Source organism: Tenrec ecaudatus, chromosome 18, assembly GCF_050624435.1.
Source record: "Tenrec ecaudatus isolate mTenEca1 chromosome 18, mTenEca1.hap1, whole genome shotgun sequence".
Classification (NCBI taxonomy): Eukaryota; Metazoa; Chordata; class Mammalia; order Afrosoricida; family Tenrecidae; genus Tenrec; species Tenrec ecaudatus.
In genome coordinates, this window is record NC_134547.1 from 634,446 (window position 1) to 649,472 (window position 15,027).

Genomic DNA, 15,027 nt, shown 5'->3' on the forward strand with positions numbered 1-15,027 from the left:
AAGTTCAAGCCGAAGAAAAGAAAAACAGCCCCTTGGTAGCCAAAGTGCAACCTTGAGTCTATCCCACCTTGAATTTAGGGGCCACTTCAAGAACTGGTTGGCTGCACATTCACAGTAATGACTGAAGACAAGTTGTGAGATGACATCAGGGACATCACACAGGAAGAGACCAAAGGGTCAGTAAAGACAGGAAAGGAAGAAAAGATCCAAACTGCACGAGAAGAGACTATCAAACTTGCTCCTGAATGCAGAATAACTAAAGGGAAAGGAAGACATTGACATACAGAGTGTTTCAAAAGGCAGCTGAGACAAGACAATGTGAGTTATTAAACTCGCTGTGCAAAGATCTGGAATTAGAAAACCCAAGGGGAAGAATACACCGCACATTTCTCAGGCTGAAAGAATGGAAGAACACCATTCAGGACCTGCATCGCACTGCTGAATGACTGCACGGGTGAAAGACTGAGGAACCATAAAAAGAAGATGAAGGGAACCCACAGACTCACTGTGCCAAAAGGAACAGACAGCTGTTCAACCACTTCCGAAGGCAGCGTATGAACAAGAATCGATGGTGTTATCAACGGGAGAAGTCCAAGTTGTCCTGGAGGTACCGACAGAAAAAGACAAGGCTCGGAGAATAGCAATGGAGCTGTTTCTGCACAGGGATGAGAAGCTGCAAGCACTCTCTCATCAATGCCCAGAAGGTAAGCCACCGAGCCAACTGAACAGAAGAAATCCATGCTGTGCCTATTCCAGAGAAAGGTGACTGGCAGCATATGGACAGTTTTAAAGACAAAAGTAAACATTTGCAGCAGATAGTTTTAAAATGGCATAGGAGTACACTGACAGGGAACTTTCAGAAACTCAAGCCAGATTCAAAAGAGGACGTAGAACAAGGGATGTCATTGCTGATATCAGATGATCTTGGCTGGAGGCAGAGAATACCAAAAAAAAAAGTTTACCAGGGTTTTATGGAGAGGAGCCTCGGGGCACAGTGGGTCATGTGTTGGGCTACTAACCACAAGGTTGGCAGTTCCGACCCGTCAGTCACTCCTCAGGAGAAAGATTCTGCTTCCTAGTCCCACAATGGTTCACAGCCTTGGCAACCCACGGGCAGTTCTGCTCTGTCCTCTATTAGTCAGAAGCAACTTGATGGCAGTGGGTTCAGCGTTTTACTGACTATACAAAGGCCTGGACTCTTAGGATCATAGGAATTGTGGATAACATTGCCAAGAATGGGAATTCTAGAACACTTCCTTGTGCTCATGCAAAACCTTAGCCAAACCAAGAGGCAAGCAATCGAACAGAACAAGGGGATACAGCGTGGTCTGAAATTTTAAAAAAGGTGTGTGTTGAGGTTGTATCCATTCACCATACTTATTCCATTTGCATGCTGAGCCAAAGCTCTAAGAAACTGGACTATATAAAGAAGAATGGGCATCAGGGTTGAGAAGGATTCATGAACAACCTGCAATAGGTAGATAGGTAGCTGACACAACTTTGCTGGCTGAAGCCAGGAAGAGTTAAAGCACTTACTGTGGAAGATCAAAGACTACACCCTTCAGTATGGCTTCTACTTCAACTTACAGAAAATACAAATCCTCACAAATGGACCAACAAACAACATCATAATAAATGGATCAGAGGTTGAAGTTGTCAAAGATTTCATTTTACTTGGATCCACAATCAATGGCCATGGAAGCAGCAATCAAGAAATCAAAACCTGACGTAGTGTATTGGGTAAATTGGCAGCAAAAGACCTCCTTCAAGATGAATAATGTAGGTATTTTCAATCACCTCATATGCCTGTGAACGTTGGAGAATGAATGAGGGAGACTAAAGAATTGATGCATTTGAATTATGGCGTTGATAAAGAAAGCTGAACATATCACAAACTTCCAGAAGAACGAGCCAATCTGTCAAGCAGGGAGTTACAGTCAGAATGCTCCTTAGAAGCAAGCATGGCGAGACTTTGTGTTACGTACTTTGGACATGTTAGTAGAAGTCTCCGGTCTCTGGAGAACGACGTCATGATTGGTACAGTAGAAGGTCAGTGAAAAAGAGGAAGACTTTCAATGAGATAGATAGACTGGCACAGTAGCTCAAACATGGCAAGACTGTGAGGGTGGCACAGGATCAGACAGTGTTTCATGCTGTCATACATACACAGGGCACTAGGAACCAGAGCCAACTCAGAGGCACCTCCCACCCTATCTATGGCGCTAATCCCATATAGGCATTGGCTGTCCTTTACACTAATGAGGCAATGTTAGCGAATGGTGTGTATTACACCAATCTCTCTGGAGGTAGAAGAGAATAGATTAAGCAAGGAGAGATAGGGAAAGAGAGACGCCGGGCCACTGAAGATCACCAAGCAGCCAGGGATAGTAGAAGCTGAAAAGAGACAAGGACCTTCTCCCAGAGTAGACAGAGAGAGAATGCCTTCTTCTAGAAGCAGTGGTTCTCAATCTTCCAAATGCCGCAACCCCAACCCTTTAATACAGTTCCTCATGTTGTGGGGACCCCCCATCATAAAATTATTTCCCTTGCTACTTCAGAACTATAATTTTGCTACTGTTATGAGTCAGGCGACTCCTGTGAAAGGGTCGTTTGCCTCCCAAAGGGGTCCCGACCCACAGGTTGAGAACTGCTACTCTAGAGCCTATGCCTCGACTCCGGAAGTCTCCCCTTCTAAACTGTGAACAAACAAAGCCACCACTCGCAGTGTCTCTATCATCGCAGCCCTGGGTAATTAGGAGCCCTTCTGAGATAGGGTCTTGGGAGTCAGGCAGCAGGTGGACGGGGCAGTGAAGGCGGGGGCCTCATTCTGATGGGGCTGTGGACTTGGTAGGAAAATCAGGCAATGGCTAGTAGACGCTCAGCCCTCAGCACTACCACCCACAGGGCCAGTTACCTGCACCTGCGCCTGTCATCGCCCCCTACCTGTATCCACCCGGCTACTCTTCTCCCTGTGCCTGTTGGCTCCTCCACCAGGGGGCACTGTTAGGGCGCAGAGTCAGTGCCAAGGGGAGAAATGCCAAGCAGAAGTCCACATGACTTTGGGTGGCCCAGTCGCTGTGGAAAACAGTCTAGAAGTTTCTTCAGTTTACATTTAGAGTTATCGTTGTTAGCTGGCTTTCAGACAGCTGGATTCATGGAGAAGTCACACATTAGAGAACAGGACTGTTTCCAAGAGGGGCTTTTTGGCCTTTGATTATGGAGGCAGTTTGCCAGGCTGGATGGATGGGCTCAAACCATTAATCTTCTAATTTGACAGCTGATTTCAAAACACTGCCCCGCCCAGACTCCTAGGGTTACCATATGACTCAGCAATTTCACTCCTATGTATTTATTACTGGAGAGAACCAAGAACATTTACGTACAGATATTCACAGCGGCATTGTTGTGACATCCCCAAAGTAGGAACAACCCAAAAGGCCAGGAATTGGTGGATAAATGAAATGGGAAGGGATAGATAAGCCAAATGAGTTATAAAGGATAAAGTACGGATGCAGGCATACTTCGGAGATATGGTGGGACTGGTCCCAGACCACTGCGATAAAGTGAATATTGCAATGAAGCAAGTCATACAACAAGATGGCACTTGCTTGACTCGGAGTTGACACGAACCTTCCATTTGTTAAAAAACAAAACAATCTTTGCAAAGTGTAATAAAGTAAAGCACAATAAAACAAGGTATTCCTGTACCTGTTACAACGTGGATATACATTGAAAACCTTATGCTGAGTCCGAGAAACCAGATACAAATGATCAGACATTGTGTTACGTGTTCAACTGTGTCCCCCCCAAAAAGATATGAGGTCCTACCTCCTGTCCCTGTGAATGTCACCCTGTTTGGAAACAGGGGTTTTCTTTTATGAGATCAAATTAGAGTAGGATGGGCCCTCAACCCACATACTTGTGAATGGTGCCTTATAAAAAGTGCCAAAGAGCTCCAGACACACAGGCCAATGCCATGTGAGGATCCCTCTAATCTACAAGTCAAGGAATTGCAAGAGCAAAAAGAAACAAGGAATGGCCTCCCCACTGGGAAGGCTTCCTGAGCCCACCTCCCATCTGTCCCCTCCAGGGCTCCCCGAGGCCTATGAGACTTAAGGGGTGCTGCCTTTGTCAGAGTCCCTCTCTCCTGCCAGTCAGGGCGGCACCAGAGCCGGGGCCAGCAGTGCGCATGCAGTGTGCTGGCTGAAGGGAGAGACACATGTCCACCAAAGGGCCCACATCGCACATTAAGGCTTGTGCTGGCCTGTTCCAGGTGGGGAGGATGCCTCCTTACCTGATATTTCACTGTCAGGGCCTCCATGCCTGCCCACCCGTCGCCAAAGTTCCCCACCAGGAGCAGATCCGAGTCCTCAGTGAACAGCACTGGAAAGGAGAGAGAAGCCATGAATGAGACCTGGGGTTCCCATTCCAAGAAGCCTTGAGGGGCACCTGGCCTGGCTGTCCAGAAAGATCTGTTTTTCAGAGAGCTGGCCAAATTGTTCTATCAGCTACATTTACCACATGCTTAGTATGCCGACCAGGCATGATCTTTTTTTGCATCTCTCAATGGCTTCAAGGTAGTAATCCCCAGAAGGTAAGAAGGTCCACAGCTCAAGGGAGGTTCTCCAGTATGGCATTCAGCTCCAGCTTTCCACCAGCTCCTGTCAGGCTCGGCCAGCATCACGTTGGAAGTAGTCTTCACTCCCTAATCTGGGTCCTCAGACCGTCCCACCCAATAGCTCTGACGTGATTCTCCTTGAGCCGCATGGCCCCTAGGCGAGGTTTAGAGAAGCCTTCAGGGGATACCTGGTATTTCTGCCTTCCTCCCTGCCCATTCAACACACAGCCGCATCTCTGGCATCAACAGCCTGCTTTCCTCAGGAGAATTCCCCTTTGCTTGCTATCAACCCCTGGCATCCAGCTGGCCAAGGTTAAGGCACGTGACCCAGGCTCAGCCTCGGCTCTCTCAACTTCTTCTTCCCTGAGAGTGTCTAGGTTGCTAGCACACATTGGGCAGAACTGGGCCATCTTTGCTCACTCCGGCTACCATCCCACCTCAGTGACAGAATATACTTAAGAATAGAGTTACTGAAAGAAGGCCCAGTGGGTGTGAGGGGCGATGCTGGGAGAGTGGAGGGTGAGTGGGTTGGAAAGGGGGAACTGATTACAAGGATCCACATGTGACCTCTTCCCTGGGAGAGGGACAGCAGAGAAGGGGGGGAGGGGAGACTCCGGATAGGGCAAGATATGACAAAATAACGATGTATAAATTACCAAGGGCACATGAGGGAGGGGGGAGAGAGGAGGAGGGGGAAAAAAAAGAGGACCTGATGCAAAGGGCTTAAGTGGAAAGCAAATGCTTTGAGAATGATTGGGGCAGGGAATGTATGGATGTGCTTTATACAATTGATGTATGTATATGTATGGGTTGTGATAAGAGTTCTATGAGTCCCTAATAAAATGTAAAAAAAGAAAAGAGGAGAAAAAAATGATTAGGGAAAAGAATGTACAGATGTGCTTTATACAATTGATGTATGTATATGTATAGACTGTGATTAAGAGTTGTATGAGCCCCTAATAAATTGTTAAAAAAAAATAAACCATAATGCTAATGCTCCAAAAAAAAAAAAAAGAAGGCCCAGTGGATAGAAACACAAGGACAGTGAAGTGTTGTGATGGTAGCAACTAAGTGGCTAGATCAAGCTGTACCTGAAACCTTTGTCCTCCTTGCTTAGGCCAGTTTACCTGGTTTTCTGGTAACTTGCAATCAAGAGACTAGGCTGGCACAGCTGTGAGTGTTTGGGAGATGGGAGAGATCCAAGAATGGATGTGTGGCCAATCCCAGAAGAGAATCTACACTCCCATATCCCAGTCTGGGCTCTGCCCAGCAAGCTTTTAACATCATTTCTTCTCACCTCTCTTGTTGAGCACCTGGGTCAGATCCTCCACCAGTCTGGCAGCCTCTTCACTGCTCTCTGGATACTGGGCCCCCACCCAGGCCTGGATCTCTGCAGGGAGCATGCTCAGGAATTGCTCCAGTACCAACAGCTCAAGCATCTGCTACTTGGAGTGTGTCTTGGGCTGCAGCCACTGGCGGCACAGCTCATGCAGTTGGGCCAGGGCCTCTTTGGGGCCTGCTGCCTCCTGGTATTGGAACTGCTGGAAATGCAGGCGTGCAGCCTCTGGATGAGCAGTGAGATCATGGAGACTGGATTCAGGCCCCTGGGAGAAATATACTTCATCATCTTCCACCTTCACTTGGAGGAAGCGCTCCTGTTCCCAGGGTGTCAGGCTCAGGGGGGTCCTGGGGGCAGCCATTGGGAGCAGCACTCAGGTTGTCAGGAATCTTGGAAGTAGGACTGCAGGGAGACCAAAGGTATGTCACTATGTGGAATCTGAGGTCCTGCCGCACCAGGACCTAATCTACTTTCTCTATGGATTTATGCTTTCTTTCTTTTTTTTTTGATTTATATTTTCTGGAAGTTTGTCAGAACTTGTAACTAGAATCAATGTAAGCAGTGGTGGGATTCAAATAATCTAACAACTGGTTCACTGCCCTAATGGCCATTTTAGGTATCAAAAAATGATACACTGAGAAGTAATTTATTATTTCATAGTTAATAATTAGATAAGAGTAATAAAAGAGGCAGACAAACTAGATTATGTTGTACAAATTTTAAAATGTTCATGAAAAAATGTTTAAAAACACCTGACCAAAACAAACCCCAAACTGTTGATATTCCCTAATTGCATCTGGATTGGCATCCTCACTTGCAATATTCTTCACTTGTACACAGCATCATTGGCTGTGTAATCTCTACTTAACCATTTTTTTCACAATAGAAGTAGGATCCCATTCATTTAGAGGTAAGCCAATTAGACAATAGTTTATGTGTCTGATAGATTAGAAACAGGTGACTTCTCTTCTCTGGACATACGATGTTCATCTTTGGAAACCCCTTTCTGCGTTACTGAACTCACAGCAGTTGTTCTGACAATATTTTCAGCTCTGACCAATTTCAGGAATTGAATAATCCACTGATAATCTTATAGGAATTTTGGGGGTCACACAAAACTGATACTTTTTCTCTTTATGGTATGTTTGCTTACTGAAGTAACAAATGCAAGGGAATAAAACTATTATTTCATCAAAAGTATAAATTTTATTAATTTTTTATACCTCTAGACAGAATGAAATTACTACAGGTACTCAGAATATACTGCAGCACAGAAGAATGTTAAAAAAAAAAAAGAATAAGGAATGTAAATTTGTGATTTCCACATCATTTTAACAACCAGTTTTCCAAACTCAACAAAAAATCAGTTTAATAGAACTGGGGCAAACCAGCTAAATGCTACCACTGTGAATATAAGCCAAAAGGTATTGCCACAAAATCGTAGAAGTCTGTATTAAACAAAAATATCAAAATGTGAAGCTACTGTTTTTCAACATATTCTCTATCTGAAGGTGTATTAAACAAAAATATCAAAATGTGAAGCTATTGTTTTTCAACATATTCTCTATCTGAAGGTGTATTAAACAAAAATATCAAAATGTGAAGCTATTGTTTTTCAACATATTCTCTATCTGAAGGTGGTGCTTCTATGTCTAACTCTCTTCTGAAGAATTTTGCACTCTACAATCTACACCTCGTCAAAACAGTAGTTTTAGCATTCTCAATATATGAAAGCAAGTCAAATCATATTTTTCAAGATTTCGGAACAATGAGAAGTGTGAAGAGGCAAGATCAGGGCTGTACAGAAGATGGGGTAAGGTTTTCCAAAGAAGTTATCATGGTTACAGTTGGTACTACCGTGAAGAATGAGCAAGTTGTAATGGGAAAAAGTTCCTTGGCATAACTTTCCTGGCCTTTTCCTCACCAATGCAATATTCAGTTTTCTTAAAACGTTTTCCTAATGAGCCTTGTTGATTGTCTTGTTTCCTTTGAGAGAAATTCTTCAAGATTACCTCTTTCAAGTCTTCAGAAACAGCCCCCAAGTCTTCAGAAACAGCCCCCCTGACCTTCTTCTTTAGCATTGAATAATATTTATTTTTTTAAATCATTTTATTGGGGGCTCGTACAACTCTTATCACAATCCATCCATTGTGTCAAGCACATTTGTACATTTGTTGCCATCATCATTCTCAACACATTTGCTTTCTACTTGAGCCCTTGGTATCAGCTCATTTTTAACCGCCTTCTTTTTAAAAAAAGTTTCCATGGCCTTCTGAGCCGACTTCTCTGCCTTGAATTTAACAGGCCCAGCGAATCCCCTTGGAACCTACTGTTTTGCTTGGACTTGTTTTGGAAGATACTCTACTGAGACAAGCCTGTTACTGAGACAACTTGCTGCAGCAATCCCCTGCTCACTGGGTCATGTTTAAACACATGTTGTTTGGAATAAACCCACGCATGTATTAACTAGAACCCTGACAGCAATACTCTGACTTATTCTTGTATGGTGTATGGCAAAATGGCAGAGATGGCTTCCATGCCCACTTTTGCCCCTTTCATACTCCTGGAGCTCCTGTTCAGGGCAAACCCCTGATGGGCATCTCTAAGACACACCTCATCTGCCTGTTCACTGCTCGCTGGCGGGCCCAGGCTACAGCTATACAACCAACGAGGAAGGCGGGGCTTTCATTCCGGCCCTCCCTTGGACACGGGCTGATCACGGTACCTACTCCAGAGGGCTGCCCGCCAGGTTACCTCAGATGACCTGAGACGGGCATCCATGCGAACGTCCCCTCTGATGGCTCACCGTCCTCCTGCCACACTCTAGTGCACGAAGGGAAGGTGCTGGCCGATGGACGCAGCCAGGTGGCCCTCAGTCGCACAATTTCTGTTCCAGACACGCAAACGACAATTGCTCTCACCGACTCCAAAGCCCACTCAAATCTTGGTCGTCCCCCGCAAAGGGTCGCCAGTCACACAGTCACAGGTACCCACATGATCTTCAACACCGAGTCTGTCCCTCACGCCCCCAAATCTCTCCAGCCACACACAATTTCCGTGTCACCCCTAACCACACCGTCGATTCCCTACGAGCAGACGGTGACCTGCCACGGGCGTTCGGAATCGCTTCCTCGGCGGCATCTCGGTCATACCTGGAGGCACACACAGCCACAGACCCACCCGGTCACGCCAAGCTCCCGCCCGCGACACATCTCCCCGCGGCACACGCCTCCTGTGAGGCAGCCCCTGCAGCCGTCCGTCAACGTCACCGCCCAGCTGTCCCTCAGAAGCACACCCCCAAAGGTGCCGGACGCGCGCACGACCGGCCCATTGGCCCCACGCTACGTCACACACCTCGCACCCAAACCCACCCGTCCGTCAGTCCGTGCACGCGCGGGCGGTGGTCGGCGCCTCGCTCGGCAGCCGGTCTTGCTTGCCCCACTTCAGTGTCCTCTCAGCTCGTTCGGCCCCTCGCCCTCTTGCCAGGGTCCCCACAACCACTCGGACCCTACCTACCTCGCGGGCGCGGCGGGCGGGCACTTCCGGAAGCAGCGACGGTGGCGCCCCCTAGTGACCGGAACGCCCGCCCTCCAGGACTACAACTCCCAGCATGCCCCGCACCATCCTTCCCCACCACCCCCTAACCCCTACCGGCCACGGACTGCTTCACGGGCTCCAGCAGCCCCAGAGACTCGGGGAGTTATAGTTCCCGCGGGCGCGCGGGCTCAGCCTTTGTGAGTGGTGCTGGCGGGCGCGGAGGCTCCGGCGGTGCGGGCCGCGAGGGGTGCGTGAGCGAGTGAGGGGTCGTGAGGTGGTGGAGGCGCCTGGGGGTGGCGTGGGGGATGAGGGTCCTGACGTGGCCAGTGTGAGAGATAAGGGTGCCCCTGGGAGCGGGGGCGCTGCAGGCGGGGTTCAGGGCCTGAGGTGAGGGGCGTGTGTGCTCAGGGTTGACGTGAGGGGAGGGGTGGGGGGAGGAGGTGAGGGTGCGTGTGTGAGGGGCAGTGAGCTAGTGTGCAAGGTGTGTGTACCTGGGTGAGAGGTTTGAGGGAGTGTGGTTAGGAGGTGGGGGTGCCATTATGAGAAGTAGGGGGGTGGTGTGTGTGTGTGTGTGTGTGTGTGTGTGTGAGAGAGAGAGAGAGAGAGAGAGAGCGCGCGCGCGCGAGCGAGCGCGGGAACGACCTGGGGAGGCAGTGAAGGATACTCGAGTAATTGAATATTATTTGTTAATTCTTTAGTTATTAATTTACTTATTTCTTATGTTTCTCATTTACTTTCATTATTATTTAAAACGGATCTTTTATTTTTCTCAATGTCTTACAAGCGATTCCAATTTTTCTTATTTATTTTTTAGTTATTTCCTTAAGTTTTTTTTTCTTTATTGTAAATTAGGGGAAAGAGCAGGTCATCCGTTTTACATTCAACACCTCATGTTGAGCCTCCCATGGTCTTGTCCTGTTCCCATCATTTTATTAGTTATTTATTTTCATGTATTTATTGTTTATTTTCATTTTATTTGTAATTCATTATATACATTTTAGTGAGTTATTTTTTAATTGATTAAATTATTTTGAGATATGATCACATGCCCTATAGTGCACCCATGTAACATGCTGTTTTTAATATATTCCCATAGTTGTGCAGCCATCACCACAATCACTTTCAGAGTATGTTTTCCTTCACAAGGAATGAACCTGATTTATAACTTCCATGAGTTAGGACATTATCGATCCCCTCGGGTGATAGGGCTCAGCTGATGAAGTTGCAAACCCCAAAGCCCTTGGGTGGAATTATACTTGGTAGTGTGAGGAGAAAGCAAGAACAAGGTTTTGCCGGGATAGGCGGCACCGGGGAGGGTGACAGAAGTCAGAGAGGGTGGAAGCTTTGGTAAGAAGTTTGCCCAACATCATTCTGTGGGGAGGTAATAGAGCTGGGATTTGAGACTTGTATCCCAGATGTTCCCAGGAAAGAGGACATAGAGAGGGCACCAAATCCCGGGAACTGCAGCATCCAAGGGGATGGTAAGGGCTGGCCCAGAAGAGGTCAGATTCTGACCGTGGTGGGGAAGAGACAGATATTAGCATGAATTTGAGGACATTGCGGGTCGGCTCTTCATTTGGGGAACTCGCTTGAGGGGGAGAGAGGGCAACAGCTGAAGGGGACTGGGTGTGAGGAAGAGTGAGGGAAAGAGCCCTGGCTGACAGGGATTGACGAGTATGGAGCAACACGGAAGGTTGATGGCTCACTTCAGTGACTTCTCTGAGATGGTGAGTCTGGTTAGGGTTGGGAGGCCGAACCCCGTCTGTGGCCAGGGTGTTTTCAGTGCACAACCGAGAAGGATTTGTCAAATAAATACAGTGACATCTCAGTTGTCAAACTCAATTCATTCCAAATCCATGTTCAAACACCAAAAAGTTCCAGAACTGAACATATTTTTCCCATAAGAAAGAATGGAGAACCAAATAAGTGGTTCTGAGGGCCCCAAAGTACACATACGGAAACGTGACATATCGACATGGGGTGAGTGCATGCTGCTGGGAAGATGGCTTCCTGTAGGGTCCCCACAAACCTGCAACTTGCTCAAAATGCAACCGCTGCGAAGCACAATAAAGCGAAGTTCAGTAAGACAAGGCACAGGTGGCTGCATTTCTTATTTGTGTAAATAGGATTATACAATGTGTAGTCTTTCGTCACTGACTTTTGGGGACACAATGCCACAGTCACAAGGACTCTGGAGCCCATGAGATACAGCCATCAGGCCTCCGAGGTACCACATCTTATGAATCCGATGGGGTGTTCTCCACCTCTGCCACACGCCTGTGGCGGCTCTCCAAGGCTGCTACCTGAACCTTGCTAAATGGGCACAGTGATCAAATAGTGGGGTGGGGAGCCTGGAAGAAAGTCCTGAAGTGCCTTCCTTCCTGAGGGGTGGTCAGGCGGAAGGTCCAGGTAGAAAGAGCTCTGCAAGGTTGAGCCATGGCCCCTCTGCCCATCCTTTCCTCTAGGGCAGAGATGTGACAAAGGCCCCTGCCTGTGAGGAGGCAACATGTGGAGGAGCAACGAGAGGAGCATTCTACCAGGGACTGACCTCTGGCCGCATTGTTAGACCAACAGCTTTGCAGGAGCTTGGCTGGCCAAGCGCCAGAGCCCAGTAGGTAAAGGGGTCTTTGGAATGAGGAAACCCCAAAGACATCTGTGTGGCAGGCTGACAGAATGGTTCATGGGAGCAGAGTCCCACAGGATACATTCACCCCATACAGCCAGAGACCCTTTATGGTCTCTTCCCAGTTACCACTGACTCTCAGTCCTCTCACACCAAACTCTGGTGGGCTAGAGCTGTCTCCACCCGCACCCCATCCCCATCCCCATCCCCATCAACTGCTGATCAAGGGAGCCAGGGGCACCAGCTGCAAGGGCAGAGGCTGGACCTTGAGTTGAGAGTTCTCTTCCCTCCACTCCTTGAGGAAGTGTCCCTGGTGGGCTGTCCCAGTGACCTGGGAATGCAGGCCTGCACACACACACACACACACACACACACATCCATTCTCAAATGCACCCACTTGTACTCAGTCACAGAACAGTGAGTTATGAGTTGGGCTACTAACTGCAAGGCTAGCAGTTTGCAGTCACCAGCTGCTCTGCAGGAGACAGATGAGGCTCTATTCCCATGAAGAGTTGGCCTGACAACTGTGCAGGGGCAATTCTATCCTGTCACCATCAGTTAGAATCAACTCTAAGGCTGTGAGTTTTGAGTTTTTAAATACTCAGCTGCATTCTCATTCCTGCACTGCTGAGCAGATTGAGGAGCTCGTGACCACAGGTGATTGAGGGCATAGAGAGGGAAACAGGTGGATCTGGTGGGAGATGTGGGTGGCATAAAGCAGGGCCTGGGTGATCCAGCTGGGTTGCAGGCTCCTGGTGACTTTGGGGCCAATGTGGCCCCCCAAATGTTGCCTTCATAGTCACAAGTCATGTCCCTATTTGGCCATGCTGGGCAGCTTTCTTCACTGGAACCAGATTGGGGTACCATGTGCCAGTCCCAGACATCCACCCCTGATCAGACACCCACCCACCCATCCTGAGTTTCAGTGCCATGCTGTGGGGTCCAGGAAGAGTTCTGGAGTCATGGACAGAACCAGAAGACCCTCCCTTTCTCATCCCACTGTGCTGGGGGCCGTGACCAAAGACCTGATCGCTGGGACATCATCTGGGAGGGCTCAGAGTTTCTTAGTAACACAGAGGCTTCAAACACACAACTCTTTTGTTAAAGTTCTGGAGGCCAGAAGGCTGACTCAGGTCCTACCTGATGAAAATCAAGGTGTGGGCAGGTCTGTAAGCCTCCTGAAAGCTCCCGGGAAGCAGGTTTAGCTTCTAGAGGCCACTTGCCTTCCTTGGTTTTTGTCCATTTCCCCCATCTTCAAAGCTCAGCCTTTCAACTCAAGCTTCCAATGTCACTTTGCTGTCTTTCCCCCTAGAGAACACTCTGTCTGCTTTCCCTGTCTGAGGCTTCTGTGACGACATTTACCGCACATCGGGATAGTCTCATGATCTGTAACTTAATCACATCTGCAAAGCCTCTTAGCACATATAAGTGCCAGAGGTTGGCCGTGCATCTCGTTGTCATCACCACTGTTGGGTATCATGAAGTCAGTCACAAACCACAGTGACCCCGTGTAAGCAGAATGAAGCCTGTCCGATCCATCCTGACACTCATGCCGTTGTCATTGCAGCCACTGTGTCAATCCATCTCATCAAGGGTCTTCCTCTTCTTTACTGACTCTATAGTTTGCCAGGAGCGATGTCTTTTTCTAGGCACGGCCTCTCCTGACGGCATGTCCGAAGTACGTGAGATGAAGGCGTGCTGCCCTCACTTCTGCAGGCTGCGCCTCTTCCAGTTCACATTTCTCCAGATTTCCAGTGTCTGCGGTGTAGTCGACAGCCTTCCCCAACATCATGATGCAGAGGTATCGATTCCCTGTCTTCCTTATTGTCCAGCTCTGCATGTACATTAGGCTCGCGTCAGGGATACCTTATGCCTCAAAGGGACATCTTTGCATTTTAACACTTTGCAGTAGCATCTCTTTGGGGGCCACTATTCAGACTCCCATGGAGGGGAAGTGTCAGTCCCAGGGAAGGAGGGGGTATTTCCAGTCGGAGAGGGGGAGGAGGCAGATGCCTGAGGACAGGCCAGCAGAAATGGGGCCCAAGTATCTGGACGTCAGACACAGGGCCCACCTGCAGTCTCAGCTGGGGTCTGCGCCATCTCCAGCAGCACGCCTGGGTGCTCACAGTGAGTCTACACCGAGTCCCTGTGAGTCGGAACTAACTCAGTGGTACCCAATAGCAACAAACAGGCTTGCCACTATTTTCTCTTGGATGATCCATGTCAAGATTTACAGTCTCAGAACTCTTTGGGTCGCGATGAGTCGGAATCAGCTCGATGGCAGTGGGTTTGGTTTTATTTATTCAAGAGACTCTCGCTTCTCTCGCCAGTGGGGAAGAGAGGACACTTGTTTTAAACAACCCACCTGTGACCCTGGAAACGAATGCACAGGGGTTCAAAACACGGCAGGTGTGTCAAATACTTCAAGAGATGAATCTGTTGGCTTCCAAGTGGGTTGTGACTCCTGGGGCCCCATGTGTCACAGGAGAACCGTACCCTAGGAATATGTCAGGGTGGGTGCAGACTGCCGACCTGTGGGCTAGCAGCAAGTCACTGAATTGCGTGCACCATCACAGGCTGCTGTAAAGTGCTTACAAAGTGCAGACTAAAGTATCACATTAGAGCAGCAGCCTCGGTGGACTTTTAGGAAGTCTTCACAGGGAAGCTGGGAACAATGACATTGTCCATCTTACCTCTTAAAAATAAAACCAACCCATGCCGTCACGTAGACTCTGACTTATAGCAACGGCAATAGAGTGGTTGTAAGGCAGTAACCCGGGAGTAGACAGCCCACCTTGTTCCAGCAGAGCCACAGGTGGGTTTGAACTGCTGACTTGGTAGTTTGCAGTCCAATGCTTACCCACAGCGCCACCAAGGGTCCCTTGTTCCTCTTATAAAGAGATGGACCTT

At 48.3% G+C, this 15,027-nt stretch overlaps 1 long non-coding RNA gene across 2 annotated transcripts in view; it reads right to left on the bottom strand.

Annotated features, from left to right (window-relative positions):
- The window catches only part of LOC142431509 (uncharacterized), a 31,015-nt gene extending 24,660 nt beyond the window's left edge, over positions 1–6,355 (bottom strand). For both annotated transcript variants that reach the window (XR_012780838.1, XR_012780839.1), the window contains exons 1-2: positions 5,916–6,355; positions 4,295–4,383 (exon numbers count right to left, since the gene is read on the bottom strand). This is a non-coding gene — a long non-coding RNA (uncharacterized LOC142431509). The remainder of the gene's footprint in view (positions 1–4,294; positions 4,384–5,915) is intronic.
- Positions 6,356–15,027: the final 8,672 nt, after the last annotated feature.